Source organism: Podarcis vaucheri, assembly GCF_965113315.1.
Source record: "Podarcis vaucheri genome assembly, chromosome: 8".
NCBI classification, from domain to species: Eukaryota; Metazoa; Chordata; class Lepidosauria; order Squamata; family Lacertidae; genus Podarcis; species Podarcis vaucheri.
The window spans coordinates 58,786,978-58,801,456 of NC_138766.1; the positions used below are offsets into that span (position 1 = coordinate 58,786,978).

Below are 14,479 nucleotides of genomic sequence, written 5' to 3' on the forward strand. Positions count from 1 at the left end.
TATGGATACTGAATGCCTGAATTGTGCTTATATTGCTTCCAGAAGTTGGGGGGGGGGAGGCTGCAACTTCCCTCCTCACAGGCTCTGGACCTGGTGTCTTCCATGGCGACACTAGGGCTCTCCCAGTTTGTTTCGGGCCCCACACATCAAGCAGGCCACACGCTGGATTTGATCTTTGGCGTCGGTATAGATGTGATCATGTCTCCTTCGATGAAGGTGCCATGGTCTGATCACTACGCTCTGAAAGCCAGGATTGACTTTCCACCCCCACCCTGCTTAGGTGGCGAGCCAATTTGGGCTCGCCCGCAGAGGCTGATGGACCCTGAGAGATTCCGCCAAGCCTTGCGGGACCTTGCTCCCCCTGGCGACTCATTGACTGAGCTTGTTGAGGGCTGGAATGCCCAGCTCCTGGCAGCCATCGATGAGATCGCACCTAAGCGCCCTCTGCGACCCCGCAGAAACCGGGCTCCCTGGTTTACCGAGGAGCTCCGGAAAATGAAGCGGGACCTCAGACGGCTAGAGCGAGTATGGCGGGGTGCCCGTGACGGAGCCTCAAGAACATCTTATAGGGCTTTTATGAAAACCTACGAGATGGCGGTGAAGGCTGCTAAGAAGTCATACTTCTCGGCCTCCATTGCATCCGCTAGCTCTCGCCCAGCGCAATTATTTAGCATAATCAGGTCTTTAACGTCCCTTGAGGGACAGCCAAATTTAAATAACAAATTGACACACGGCTGTGAGGCATTTGCGAGCTTTTTTGCGGAGAAGGTCTTGTCGCTCCGCCATGACCTCCCTGCCAATTTGGATACAATAAAGGAACTGGAGGCCCCTCGACTGTCCTCGGGTCCAGTATTGGACCACTTCGACCAGATATCCCCAGCCGATGTGGACAGACTCCTCCGAGCTGGAAAGCCCACCACCTGTCCTCTCGACCCGTGCCCGTCTTGGCTGATTAGAGCGTGTCCAGACGAGGTGCGGGCCCTCCTGGGGGATATCATCAATTTGTCCCTTGGCACGGGGACATTCCCAGGGGAACTGAAGGAGGCAGTGGTGCGCCCGCTCTTAAAGAAAACATCATTAGATCCTTTAGATCTATCCAATTACCGCCCGGTTTCGAATCTTCCGTTCCTGGGTAAGGTGATTGAGAGAGCGGTTGCTGAACAGCTTGGTGGGTTTCTGGATGAAACATCAGCTCTGGATCCATTCCAGTCCGGCTTCCGCGCTGGTCATGGGACCGAGATGGCTCTGGTCGCCCTAACAGATGACCTTCGTAGACAGCTGGATCGAGGCGGGTCGGGGCTGCTGATTCTTCTAGATCTATCAGCAGCTTTCGACATGGTCGATCACGAACTTCTGGACCACCGCCTTGCCGACGTGGGGATCCAGGGCACAGTCCTTCAATGGCTGCGCTCGTTTCTCTCTGGTCGGGGACAGAGGGTGGCGCTTGGGGGGGAATTGTCATCGCGCCACTCCTTGGTGTGTGGAGTACCTCAGGGTGCGATACTCTCCCCGATGCTTTTCAACATCTTTATGCGCCCCCTCGCCCAGCTTGTTCGGAGTTTTGGGCTGGGTTGTCATCAGTATGCCGATGACACCCAACTCTATCTGTTGATGGATAGCCATCCTGACTCGGCCCCAGACACACTGACCAGATGTTTGGAAGCTGTGGCTGGATGGTTACGTGGGAGCCGGTTGAAGCTAAATCCTTCGAAGACAAAGGTCCTGTGGCTGGGACGGGGCGATATGGGATTGGGGGGGCAACTCCCATCTCTTGCGGGGGCGCAATTAGTGCCAGCACCGTCCGTTAAGAGTTTGGGTGTAATATTCGACACCTCCCTTACCATGGAGGCGCAGATTGCAGCTATAACAAAGGCGGCATTTTTCCATCTCCGCCAAGCTAAGCAGTTGGCTCCTTACCTCTCTCGCCCTGACCTAGCCACTGTGATCCACGCGACGGTCACCTCCAGACTGGATTATTGTAACTCGCTCTACGTGGGGCTGCCCTTGAGACTGACCCAGAAACTCCAGCGGGTGCAGAATGCTGCAGCGAGACTCCTTACGAGGTCTTCGCTGCGAGATCACATTCACCCGGTGCTATACCAGCTGCACTGGCTCCCGGTGGAGTACAGGATCAGGTTTAAGGTGCTGGTTTTAACCTTTAAAGCCCTATATGGCCTAGGACCCTCGTACCTACGGGACCGCCTCTCTTGGTATGCCCCACAGAGAAACCTACGGTCTTCAAATAAAAACATCTTGAAGGTCCCAGGCCACAGAGAAGTTAGGCTGGCCTCAACTAGAGCCAGGGCTTTTTCGGCTGTGGCTCCGATCTGGTGGAACACTCTGTCACAAGAGACCAGGGCCCTGCGGGACTTGACATCCTTCCGCAGGGCCTGCAAGACAGAGCTGTTCCACCAGGCCTTTGGCCAGGGCACAGCCTGACTCACTCCCTCGGCAATCTTCGCAGAGCTCTGGCCCAATGGTTGCTAGTGGCTTGAATTAATTAATTTTTATAATGAATGATTTTAGAATGTTGTTTATGTTGTACTTTTGTACTGTTTTATTGTTGTTAGCCGCCCTGAGCCCGGCTTCGGCTGGGGAGGGCGGGATATAAATAAAATTTATTATTATTATTATTATTCTCTGGCCTCAATTGTCGACAAAAGTCTGGATTAACAGGAAATTGTAGTTTTTCTTCTGGAGGTCTAACAGCAGCTTTAAGGGGACTTTTATGATTGTGAAAAAGGAACAGGGGAAAATAAACAAATATCTTCATTCCCAGTTAGATTGCCACTTATATTTGGAGCATCTCTACAGTTGCATTATAGTGAAAACAAAAACATCAGGCCATCCAAATGTGGCCCTCCTAGGTAACAGTTACCTAATAGGAACTGGAGGGGGTAATGTGGTACCCGCCAGATGTTGTTGGACTACAACTCCCATCTGCCCTGCTTGCACCAATAGTGGATAGAGATGAAGGAAGTTGTAATACAAAAACATTGGGTTTGGGTGTGTGCACAATGTTGACTAACCCTATATCAAAGAGTAGAGTGCAAATGCTAGCATAAGCCTCAGCTCCTCACTTTGTTGGCTGGTTGATTAAATCCTTAGTCTTACCTCTTACTCCTTCTGGTGCAGCAACAAGCCGGTTTTTGTATTCCTAATAGGCCCAAAAGTCCGTAAAGGATGCAGGAAAGAAAGGAGGCCTTGCATAACACTTTCACATTGCAGTCGAGGCAACTGCCAATGCTATGGCTGCTGCGCCATGAGTTTTGAGATGATTCATTGGGCTGTAAGAAACCAAGAAATATCTCATCATCAATCATCATCATTTATTTAATTCTATCCCTCATCTTTCCTTCCATTCTACTATCTCTGTTAATTTCTTTGATAACCTGAATCTTGGATTCAGAAAATATAGAAAATTTGAAACACACCACACACGTGTTATTTATTGCAAGTGTAATCTCCCCAATCCAGCTTCACTGAGACTTCCATTTAGTCAGTGGAGCTTGCATAGGAGAAAGACTCCTTGGACTGTCTCCTCTGAAAGTTGGACTTTTGAGGTACAGTCGTGATTGAAACCTTAAACTAGAAGAGTTTCGTTTAAAGCCCCCAATGGATTTGGTTCATTTCAAAAACGGCCACAAAGGAAATATATATTATTGAAATTTAGAGTATTAAAGACCAAGAAAAAAATCAAAGACATTTATCAAAGACATATTAAATTACATTTCTCTGGCTGGACTGTGCTTGTGAAGCCCCCTTAAAAGCAGTGAACACACTAATTAGCAGTTCAGTGGTGGACTGGATGGTCGGGTGCTGGGGACTAGTTCCCCACCATCCTATTCCAGGCAGCAATAGGCATGATTACAGCTACCTTCGAAAGACAATCAAGGGAAAGGAACAGCACACACAGGTTCCTTATCCACCTCGAGAATTGAATATGAGAGTGCTGTGCTCCAAACACCAGGTATCTTCACATGTACCCTTCCAGACAGGATGTGCATTGGCAACCCCACACATTTACAAAGGCAATTCTGTAGGGAGTCACCAAGTATCTGGAACCAAGCTTCAGATACAGTTTTGCAGAATTTTATCAGTGTCTCAAAATAGCCACTTCCTAACTTCTTGTAATATGTATCTAATTTACAGAAATCTAAAGACCACAGACATGTTTGCATATCATGCTAAGGAAAATTTAGCATGAATTCATGAGCTGCCAAAGAGGAGACGCCACTTTACACATCTCTAGTCATTTTTCTGCAGTGCTGAGTAATGCCATGATTGGGGTTAGCATGTCAGCTGAACATGGGTTTAACTATTCCAGGCAAAAATAGTAAACAAAGAGCAAACCCTTCTTATGGCTCCTGGTTAGTCTGGAGAGAGTAAACCATGAACCTGTGCCAAGTCATGGAGTGGTGTGGGGTTGCACAGCAGTAAAACAACAGGAGAGTAGCAAAGCAATCACAATCTCCTCCCCAGGAGCCCACTTTTCAGGTACATGATGCATTCTTCCTAAGCCATGTTTTTGCTTAGTGTGATGTTCAAACCAGGTCTTTGTCATTGCTCCAATATGTTGACAGATATTTCACCAACACCCTAGTCCATAAATAGATCCATTTTGGGGAAGCAGGGTTGGGGAGGGCACAGCTCCTGCTCTTATGGCACAGATAATGCCTTTCCCATTGGCTCTTAAGACCTTCTGATGTGGTCCATCTTCAGATTGCAGCCTATGAGAAGACTAAATAAATCTCCTTTAAAGCAGGTCCAGTGTTGTGGAATTCTTTGCTAAGAGCAAACCATATAGCCTCCTTCCCGCAAACCTTCCCCCAAAAGTGGCAAAACCTTTAATATTAATTTCAAAGTGGAATATAAATGTTTTAAAATAGAAAACAAAGTGGCTACAGTGGCTGTTGCGGATACTGCTATTTCTGCTCCTATGGCTACTACCACTACTGCTGCTGCAACTATGACCGTTTGTTTGTTTGTTTGTTTGTTTGTTTGTTTGTTTGTTTTTAGTATCTGGCGTGAGCCAGGGACCACATGGAACATAGAACTGGTGCCCATACAAAGAGTTTATCAAGACAAGATGAGGGGTGAGGAAATGACAGGGATTGATCCAGGTGTGAAAATAGGATGGGTGGCCGTGGAGGTCAACAAACTCCAAAGGTTTCTATAATCACTTCAGTGTACTAAAATGTTTTTTGATAAACTTTGTAAAACAATGGGATAAGGATTTCTGTATCTGCTGCAAAAGTTCCTCTTCTTGTGACATAAGCAATCTTTAATAATTAATGCATCCACCCCCATTGATGCTCTCTTTCTTTTTCTTCTTATTTTTGAAAGGGGGGGGGAATTAATCATAGGGGTTTACAAAGAGCGCTTTGGTAGCTATCAAAGGGGATAGAAGATGTTACTGCATGACAGTCTGTAAAAACATGGTTTGCACCCCACTGTTTTAATCTTAAACCTGCTTACAGCTGTGTGAGAGTCCCTTGGAACGGCTGCTTATTCTGCAATATGGATAACTGACATCTGAAGATTGGTTCCCGGCAAGGAACGGATTCCCTGCATGCAGCTAAATTCTGCATTGTCTGTGTTGCATATTCCACCTTACCCTTTCCCTCCTTTTGTAAATGCATAAAATATCAAATGTATCTGTGGCTCAGCTGTAACCAGGCATCTTAAGTGACAGCCCAGCAGGCAGAACAGCCTTTATTTGTCAATGAAAGCTAATGGCATAAATAGCGGCTGTCCCTCTCTCACCACCTTCTTCTGTAAAGAGAACTATAAGCCGCTGATTAATATGCAGTCCTATTAATTCTAGAGGCTCAGAGGGAGAGGAGGCTGAATGGGGAAAATTAATGACCTCCTGTCTGGGGTTTGCCCCTTACCTAAAAGGTGAACTAAAAATGATACTGTGAAAGGCAACAGAATTATTCAATATTTTATGCACAAAACAGTTGTCAAGACTTTGATCAAATTTAATTTTCATTCATCTCATTTAATTTGATTTCATTGCTGGCTGGCACCAGCCCAGATGTTTGCTGTTTCTACCCTTGTTACCATTATGTGATGACTAATTGAAAAACAAACATTTTCCTGTAGATTATGCAAAACCTACAGTTTCTACAGAGGGTATGGGGATGGTGTGGTTGATTTTTTAAAAAAGGAAACTTTTAAAATTCTGAGTAAACACACCACACCCATTTGCACAGGCCACAAGCATTGTGATCTGGATTATGACGATCTTTCAGATTACAAAGACGGAAGGCGGAATTGGGAGATGTCTCATCATCTGAAAGAGGTTGTTGAGCAGTGCTGGTGTCAATGGACCATCAGCATGTGTGGAGCAAAGTGCAGAGTGTGTACCAAAGTTATTTTCACCCTTTCCTTATAAGCAGCTTCCCACAGTGAACTTCACAAAGCAGTGTTTAAACTCCTTGGAGTTTAAAGCCCAATTTGCAAGGCTAGTATAGGAGTTAGGAATACATTTTTTAAAAAAACTACCTCCCTCTTTGCTTCCTCACTCCTCTCTTTCTGCACTATGCTGTCCATGAGGTTCCTGATCTGAAGTTCTCATGGGCTTAATTCAGTACAAAACATGTTCTTCTGTCTTTTCTGTCTGAGCAGTTTTCATTTTAATATTATGCCTCCTGTTGGTTATGAGCTCAGTCTCAGCAGGAGACAATGCACGTGCCTGTTTTTTTTTTCTTTTCCTTGCCTCATATTTCGCTCTTCTGTCAGTGCTGGGTTATTAGTACACAGGACTAGGCATATTGTTGTCATTATTATTATTATTATTATTATTATTATTATTATTAATTATTCAAAGCTTTTTGAAGTTTGTTTCACTGTTACCTCAGGGTTGGATGCATCACATAATTTACTTATTACACAAATTTCCCTCGGATCATAGGGTCTGTAATCACTTTAAATAAGTATTACATGCTTGTTCAAATTATTTCTTTTTTTAACCTGCACAATATATGTTCTATTTAACTATTATTTTTAAGAAATCTTGTATTTTTACTTTTGAAACACGTTTCTTCATGTTATTCTACTTAGTAGTTGTATTCAGTCATAAAAGGCCACTTGGTATCAGAAAACACATACATAGTTGGCTTAATAATGCCTTTTAAGTAATCTGCCCCTTTGTTAATGGTTTTTTTTAATAAAAAATAACACCATGCCATACACCAGGAATCAAAATTAGCATCTAAATGAGGATATTTTAAACGCATGCCTAGGGATTGCAGTTTTCACCTTTTTTATAGTTTGCCATGTTAAATTATGTAAAATAGAAATGGTATTTTAGTATTTAATGAGCTAATGTAGACCTATCAAGCCTTCTTTCCTTTTCATCTCTTACTTTTTTATATTAAAAAAGTACAGACTCTGTAAACTGTTTTTCAGGTATAGAACATGGATATACTATGTTTGTAAAAAATGAAAAGACAACCATACCAAGCAATATAACTTTCTAAAAAGCTATGGAAGTAGTTGGCTGAAGTTTCAGCTGAAACAGAAAATTGCTTTACTATTAATCATTTACTTACAATACATTAAGAGGAGCCATTTTTCATCAAATGAGTGTTTATTACTACTACACTGAAATTGCCTCCCCATTTAATTATGGGAAAAGATTAAAATAACAATATGTGTATAACTGTAGGGATGACAAATGAAATCTAGAAATGAGAGGTCTCCAGGCTGACAATATACAATGAAAGTGACCTGTGATATAGAACATAAAGGACTCCACCTGTATCAAAAGTCAATGGCATGAGAGAGAGACATTATATTCTGCTACCCTGGTCCTGAATACATTACTTGGAAGTAGCTTCCATTGAAATCAATGGAATTCATTGCCTAGACCACTTGTTTAGGATGCATTTAAAAACCTGGTGGGTTATTGTTGTTGTTTTAAATTCCTCACCATAGGAGCCAACTCCTAGGGGCTGAGGGGGCTTCAGTCCCCCCAATAAAATATTGCCCCCCCCAAGTTGATGGGCATTGCCATTCAAATGGTGTGTGTGTACGTCATGTGATCAATTATGCAGGACAGGGCTTACCCCCCCCCCCAATATTTTATTCAAGTTGGCACCCCTGTTCCTCTATTTCCATGGTAATTTCTTCATTAACTAAGGTAAAGGTAAAGGTACCCCTGCCCATACGGGCCAGTCGTGTCCGACTCTAGGGTTGTGCGCCCATCTCACTTAAGAGGCCGGGGGCCAGCGCTGTCCAGAGACACTTCCGGGTCACGTGGCCAGCGTGCCGAAGGTGCTCTGGCGAGCCAGCACCAGCGCAGCACACGGAAACGCCGTTTACCTTCCCGCTATAGAGCGGTACCTATTTATCTACTTGCACTTAAGAGTGCTTTCGAACTGCTAGGTGGGCAGGAGCTGGGGCTGAACGACGGGAGCTCACCCCACCGCTGGGATTTGAACCGCCGATCGTATGATCGGCAAGTCCTAGGCACTGAGGTTTTACTCACAGCGCCACCCGCGTCCCTTCTTCCTTAACTACTTCCCCTCTATAGCTTCCAAAAGGAGAGGAATAGCCCCGTTGGTCTGATTTGATGAGAACCATCAATGGTCTATAAAGATTTCTTCCCATATTATTATTTCTGTGGAGTAAGATATGGTTCTTATCCCATATTCCTGTGCAATAAATAGAGAATGCAAGGGTGCGCGTGTTTAAATGCCTCCCTAATGCATACCACGGTGCTTTACAAAAACGAAAAACAGCAGACTGTAGACAGAGGTGGGAATAAAGAGGCAAGGCAGAAGTAGCTGGGTGGAGCTAGGACCACATTTTATTTACAAATATATGTACTTTGCAGAGGATGGTGACAGTGCAGGAAACTAATCTTGCCTATACCAACTCACCTGTATTGAGCAAGCATGTCCCTGTTTATGGAGAGGTGCTGCCATTAGCTTCACCCCTTAAGAGCCACCCATTCAGGTGAGAAGGGAGCTGCCTCCATTACTGGGACCCCACAACTAGGATCAGGTGATTCGGGCTGGCTTCAGAGGCACTCAACATTCTGCTGTGGGTACCCACCAAGGGTGCACATGTCAACTCATTCTCAACCTATTAACCTTTCTGACCACAGCTGTCTGTGGACAAACACCAACTCCCTCTGCCAGTAAAGCAAGATGAGTGCCACAACCCCAGAGTCATCCACGAGTGGACTTAACGGTCAGGGGTGCCTTTACCTTTACCTACCTACCTGTCATATGTGATCATTCAACCCAGTTAAAACACACACACACACACACACACTAACTCAACTACAGTAAAGAAAAACACCTGTCCACAGGACTAGGCCAAAAATTCATCTAAAGGCCTGCACAGAATGCAAGTGAAAGTAGTGACCTGGCTTCCCAAAATTGCACTTGACTGCCAGTTACCTAGAGGGGGAAGGAAAGGGCAGTGGGAAACTTAGTGTGGTGCAGGTGTAGCTACCAATCTGACACTGCTGTGTTTGCACTCCACCAAGCTCCCCATTGCCTCAACTCTCCCTCTCAATCACCGGAAGTGACACATTACTGAGAAGTCAGGTGCAGTAGTTCAACGCTGCCCCACCAGGTGGTATCAGTAGGCAGGTTCCAAAATTCTGAAGAGGCTGGAAGAGGAATAATGTAGGTTTAAATATCTTCATGGTTCCTCCCCTCTCAGTGATGTTGTATCTTCATGTGCCTGCACACCTATGTCCCCTACCCAGCCAATCCTTCCTCATCTAGGGCAAAAGGTGTGGTCTGGATTGAAGGGGATATTTCTCCAGCAGGCCTAATTCCATAAGGGCTGTAATTTTCTAAGGTCCCATCTACACTATAAATTTAAAGCAGTATCATACCACTTTAATCTGTCTTGGCTTTCCCCAAAGAATCCTGGAATTTGTAGTTTGATAAGGATGCTGAGAACTGATTCCTCACACATAGCTACAATTCACAGAGTTCCCTGAGAGGAAGGATTGATTGATTACTAAACCACAAAGAAAATCGCAACTTTGTGAAGGGAATAGGAGTCTCTTAACCACTCTCAGCATCCGTAACAAACCACAGATCCCAGAATTCTTTTGGGGAAGCCATGACTGTTTAAAGCAATATGATACTGCTTTAAATGAAGAGCAGTGATAGGGGGTAAACATGTTATCTTTAAAGGCTGAGCTAATACACTAAATTAATATGGATTGATAAAATAGTATTTATATTCCCAACGTAAGATGACCTGATTTGGCATGATGTGTGTGTGTTAAAAAATGTTGCATTACCTGAACCACAGAGTTTGAATGGGGAAAGAATATGAGTAATTTTAGGGAATAAGTGGTTCATATGGGGATGATCACAAAGAATGCTCTAGAATCCAGCAGCCACTTCCATTCTTAAGTGGGCCCTCCAATGACAGGTGGGAAAGTATACATGCACTGAAATGCTTTGCTAACTAAATAAATAAAACCTGGTGTCCATTAGGGATTTCAACCTTGTGTGACTTTGGCAAACCAGCCAGATCTTTAAAAGAATGTATTGCAGTGCCAGTACACAGTGTAGCATTCACTAGAATTACCAAGACAATATCCTGAGTATCAATACCAATTCTAACTACCTAACTTTGCAGGATTCTAACGGCCTAATTTTCAGGAGAAATTGTAATGGCTCCACAATGGTAAAAACAGTCTGTCAGAGGGTGATTAAGTATTGCCCTCTGTCCAGCCAATGCCCTACTTTCTCCATCCATTTCTGTGGCATTAAGCATTTTTTTGGTGTGACACTGGAAGGCAGCAATTACCAAAAGTGGCTGTCCTTGACAATAGCACCCAACTCACCATGTCCTACAATGTCATAGAGGGAATGATGCTATATCTCTCTGTGTGTGGCAAGGGAACATTATGCTTCAACCTAAAGAGTGATTGATTAGTGGACTTTAGGTTTAGATTATTTGGCTACGATGAGCACCATTATCACAGAAATACTTCTTTGTTCACTCATCAGAGGTGCAGTCCAGAGTAACTGGAATTCCCTTTTGCTCTTGCTTCCCAAACAATAGGACCTGTTCCTCATTAGATAGGAAAAGGAAGAGTACCTCCCCCATTGGAACCACCTACAGAGTTCTAACCCCATTGCCTCTCAAGGCCTGGAGAATGTGTACAGTTTGCTGATTCCCTGGTGTTCCTTTCTAGCTGTTCAAGCTAACAGACGTATACCCTACTTCCCTCTAATATCCTCTGGACTGTTTCTATGACAGCTGTGGGGAGGTGGAAGTGGGCCTTCTAGTTTCCTCATCCCCATTTTCTGCTTTCCTACTTCATTTTCTTCTGCCATGGACAGAGGCACTGGTGAACCAAGCTCTGCCACACCATCACTTAGCAAATCACAACCATGTTCATGAATTTTTTTGGATATGGATCTTAACTGTCTACTGAAGTCTTAAGTGCACTGGAAGGATATTTCTTCACCACAAGGGCTAGGGTAATCTAGAGCTAAAAAAATATTGAGAAGATGGAACTCAATCACCCTCTAGATCAGGGCATTCCAACTTTCACACCAAGTGAGCCACAATACTTCAACACAGAACCTATGGGCTACACACTACTTTGTTAGGGGTGGGGAGCTAAGCCAAAATTCCATGTCCCAGCCCTCACACTGCCTTCCCAAAGTTGGGTTAGCAAGGCACTGGGCTTTGAGAAGAAGACATGAGGGCTCTGACGGGGTCCTAAAGCCCTTCCACCTCCTTCCCAAAGCTGGGAAACTGCTTACTAGGATTTGAGAAGGAGAAGGGTGGACTCAAGGACCCTGCCAGAGCATTCATGTCTCCTTCCCAAAGCCCAGTGCCTCACTCATTGGGGTTTGGGAAGGCAGTGCATGGGCTAGGGGGAGGATCAAAAGTTACTGAGGGTGCCAAAAACCCCTTTGAGGGTCATGCATTGAACCGCCCTACGATAAATGAAACAGAAGCCATTGCTAGAGTCCCACTGACCAATATTGTTCCCATTTACTGCAGTTTAATATTATCCTGCTTCTTGAGGGGCAACCATGTTGACTATTGTGGCAAAAGCAGGAAAGTGTCTTGTTGCACATTACAAGACTAATAAATCTATGGTGGCAGTCTCACAGGCCAGAGCCCACTTTGTCACATACTCATCATCTACTGTGATGCTAGGCCCTTTCACACATCTGACAAAGTGACTTAAGTTTTCTGTGGGTCAGAGCACACTAACAACCTGGTATCTAGTCAATATGATTAAACTTACTAACATCATAAGAGAGGGAAAACATTTATACAGAAATGGAGTCTATTTCATTATTGGAATAATAAGATGCAGGACAAAGTTCAGCTGCATGCTTTATTAAGAATCTGACAACCTTTTTTCCTCTTGATTTTTGTTCTTTTAAAAACATTTCCCCTCTTCATTCCTCCCTTTTTGAAGAACATAAAAGAATGAATCAATTGTGCTGTTCTTATGTTCACTTATATTTTCCATAATATTTTGATTTACTTCTACATTGAATCTCTATGCTAGGGTTAGTCATGGATTAAGATTTATATACAATGACTTACAGTTATTGTTAAGCTACAGTTTTTACTTATTGTTTATTATTGTTAGGATAATCTTTTTCCTGAAATAAAAAGGACTTGCATCACAACAGATGTTAATCTTTGCAGTGCTACTATTTTTTATTTCATTTGAAAACCTTAACAGTATAATTCTATATGTCTGCTCAGAAGTACCGTATTTTTCGCCCCATAAGACGCACCGGCCCATAGGACACACCTAGTTTTTTTGGGGGGAAATAAAGGGAAAAAAATTATTCCCCCCCCCCCAGGTGCGCTGCGCTAATCCTGAAGCTTGGGGCGTGCGGAGCTCAGTGCGCCCCAAGCTTCTGGGTGCGCGCAAGCAGTCCGCTAGCCTTGGGAGAGCCGCGGGGCTCTCCCAGGGCTAGCGGAGCACTGCGCTAATCCCGAAGCTTGGGGCGTGCGGAGCTCAGCGCGCCCCAAGCTTCTGAGTGCAGGCAAGCTCTCCGCTAGCCCTGGGAGAGCTGGGTCTCCCACAGCTAGCGGATAGCTTCCTGAAGCCTGGAGAGCAAGAGGGGTCGGTGCGTACCGACCCCCCTCGCTCTCCAGGCTTCAGCGAAAGCCTGCATTCGCCCCATAAGACGCACACACAGTTCCCCTTCATTTTTGGAGGGTGAAAAGTGCGTCTTATAGGGCGAAAAATACGGTAAGTCCTGTTAAATTCAATGAGTCTTGCTGCCAGGTAAGTGGGCCTGGGTCTGTAAATTCAAAGAGTTTGGCAAACAGTTTTTAAAATCCAGAACAAACCTATCAGGCAGGTATCATATCATTTAGTCGACAGATGGGAACATGTAAATAAAAATGGTTGTATCATACCTATAAGCAGCAGTTCAGTAGCAAGAACCCTGTCCTCCTGTATCTGAATCCCCCATCCTGTTCTACCACACCCAGGTCCTTTCAATCTCTTTAATTATAATGACAAATGCTAAGGTGTAAGTATGCACAGTGATTATGTGGTTAAGACAAGTGCAGCAAACAATAGATTGTACTCCATCAAGATCACTAGAGGGTCTCAATCAGTGCTGAAGTCGCCTAATAATGTAAAGTTAGTGCACTGCAGTCAGAATGATTAACGGTTAGGTGATATGCAGTTCAAGGTGTGTGTGCCTAGGGCCATTGCTTGTTAGGAAATGGAAGGAAAACCAGCTAATGACAATCTCAACAGGAGACAATCTCAGGGAAGAAACTGAACTTTGAATTTTATATCTAAGTCTGCATTTCCAAGTCTACTTTATTGCAAATTGATTGGTTGCCATAAGCTCCAATTCCAGAAAGTAACTTGGTCCGAGTTATTCTGTCACACTGTCTTATGCATTTAATCTGTACTTATTGATGCCTCTTGTCCAACTGCTGCAAATGTTTTAGAAAAGGATTGATTTTACTTATGTTTTAAAATGTAGTTTTTATTATTTTTAATGAACATTTTAGTTTTTGTTTTGTAAAATGCTTAGAGATCTTCTTGTTCTAGTACCAATATATAACTAGTAAGCAGTATATAACTTATGTTAAATAAAAAATAAACCTACCATAATCTGCTTTCCCCTCACTCACAGATTAATACAAGAAGTTTGAAGTATGCATCTATGACACCCATTTTGTAGGTCAGGAGAAGGCACACCCTTATGCAGCTAAACAATGATGGCTATCACATAGGTAGGGATGGTGCATCTCCAGATTTTTTAATTGGAGAGAATCTTTTTCAGCCAAAAGACTGCTTACCTTCATGGGCAACCCTTGTGGGCCCTCATACTGAGGAAGGTGAAGCAATGGATGTGATTCCTACTTCTGTACAGTAGGATACATTGAATCCATGCAAATGTAAGAGGTTACTATACCACCATCCACAAAGACATATTGATAATATATCTCATCATCCTCTTGTCAGGCAAGCATAGTTCCA

General features: G+C 43.9%; 1 long non-coding RNA gene across 2 annotated transcripts in view; it reads right to left on the reverse strand.

Moving 5' to 3' along the window:
- The window catches only part of LOC309538493, a 257,452-nt gene that overhangs the window by 181,688 nt on the left and 61,285 nt on the right, over positions 1-14,479 (reverse strand). For both annotated transcript variants that reach the window (XR_014222230.1, XR_014222231.1), the window contains exon 2: positions 3,115-3,287. This is a non-coding gene — a long non-coding RNA (uncharacterized lncRNA). The remainder of the gene's footprint in view (positions 1-3,114; positions 3,288-14,479) is intronic.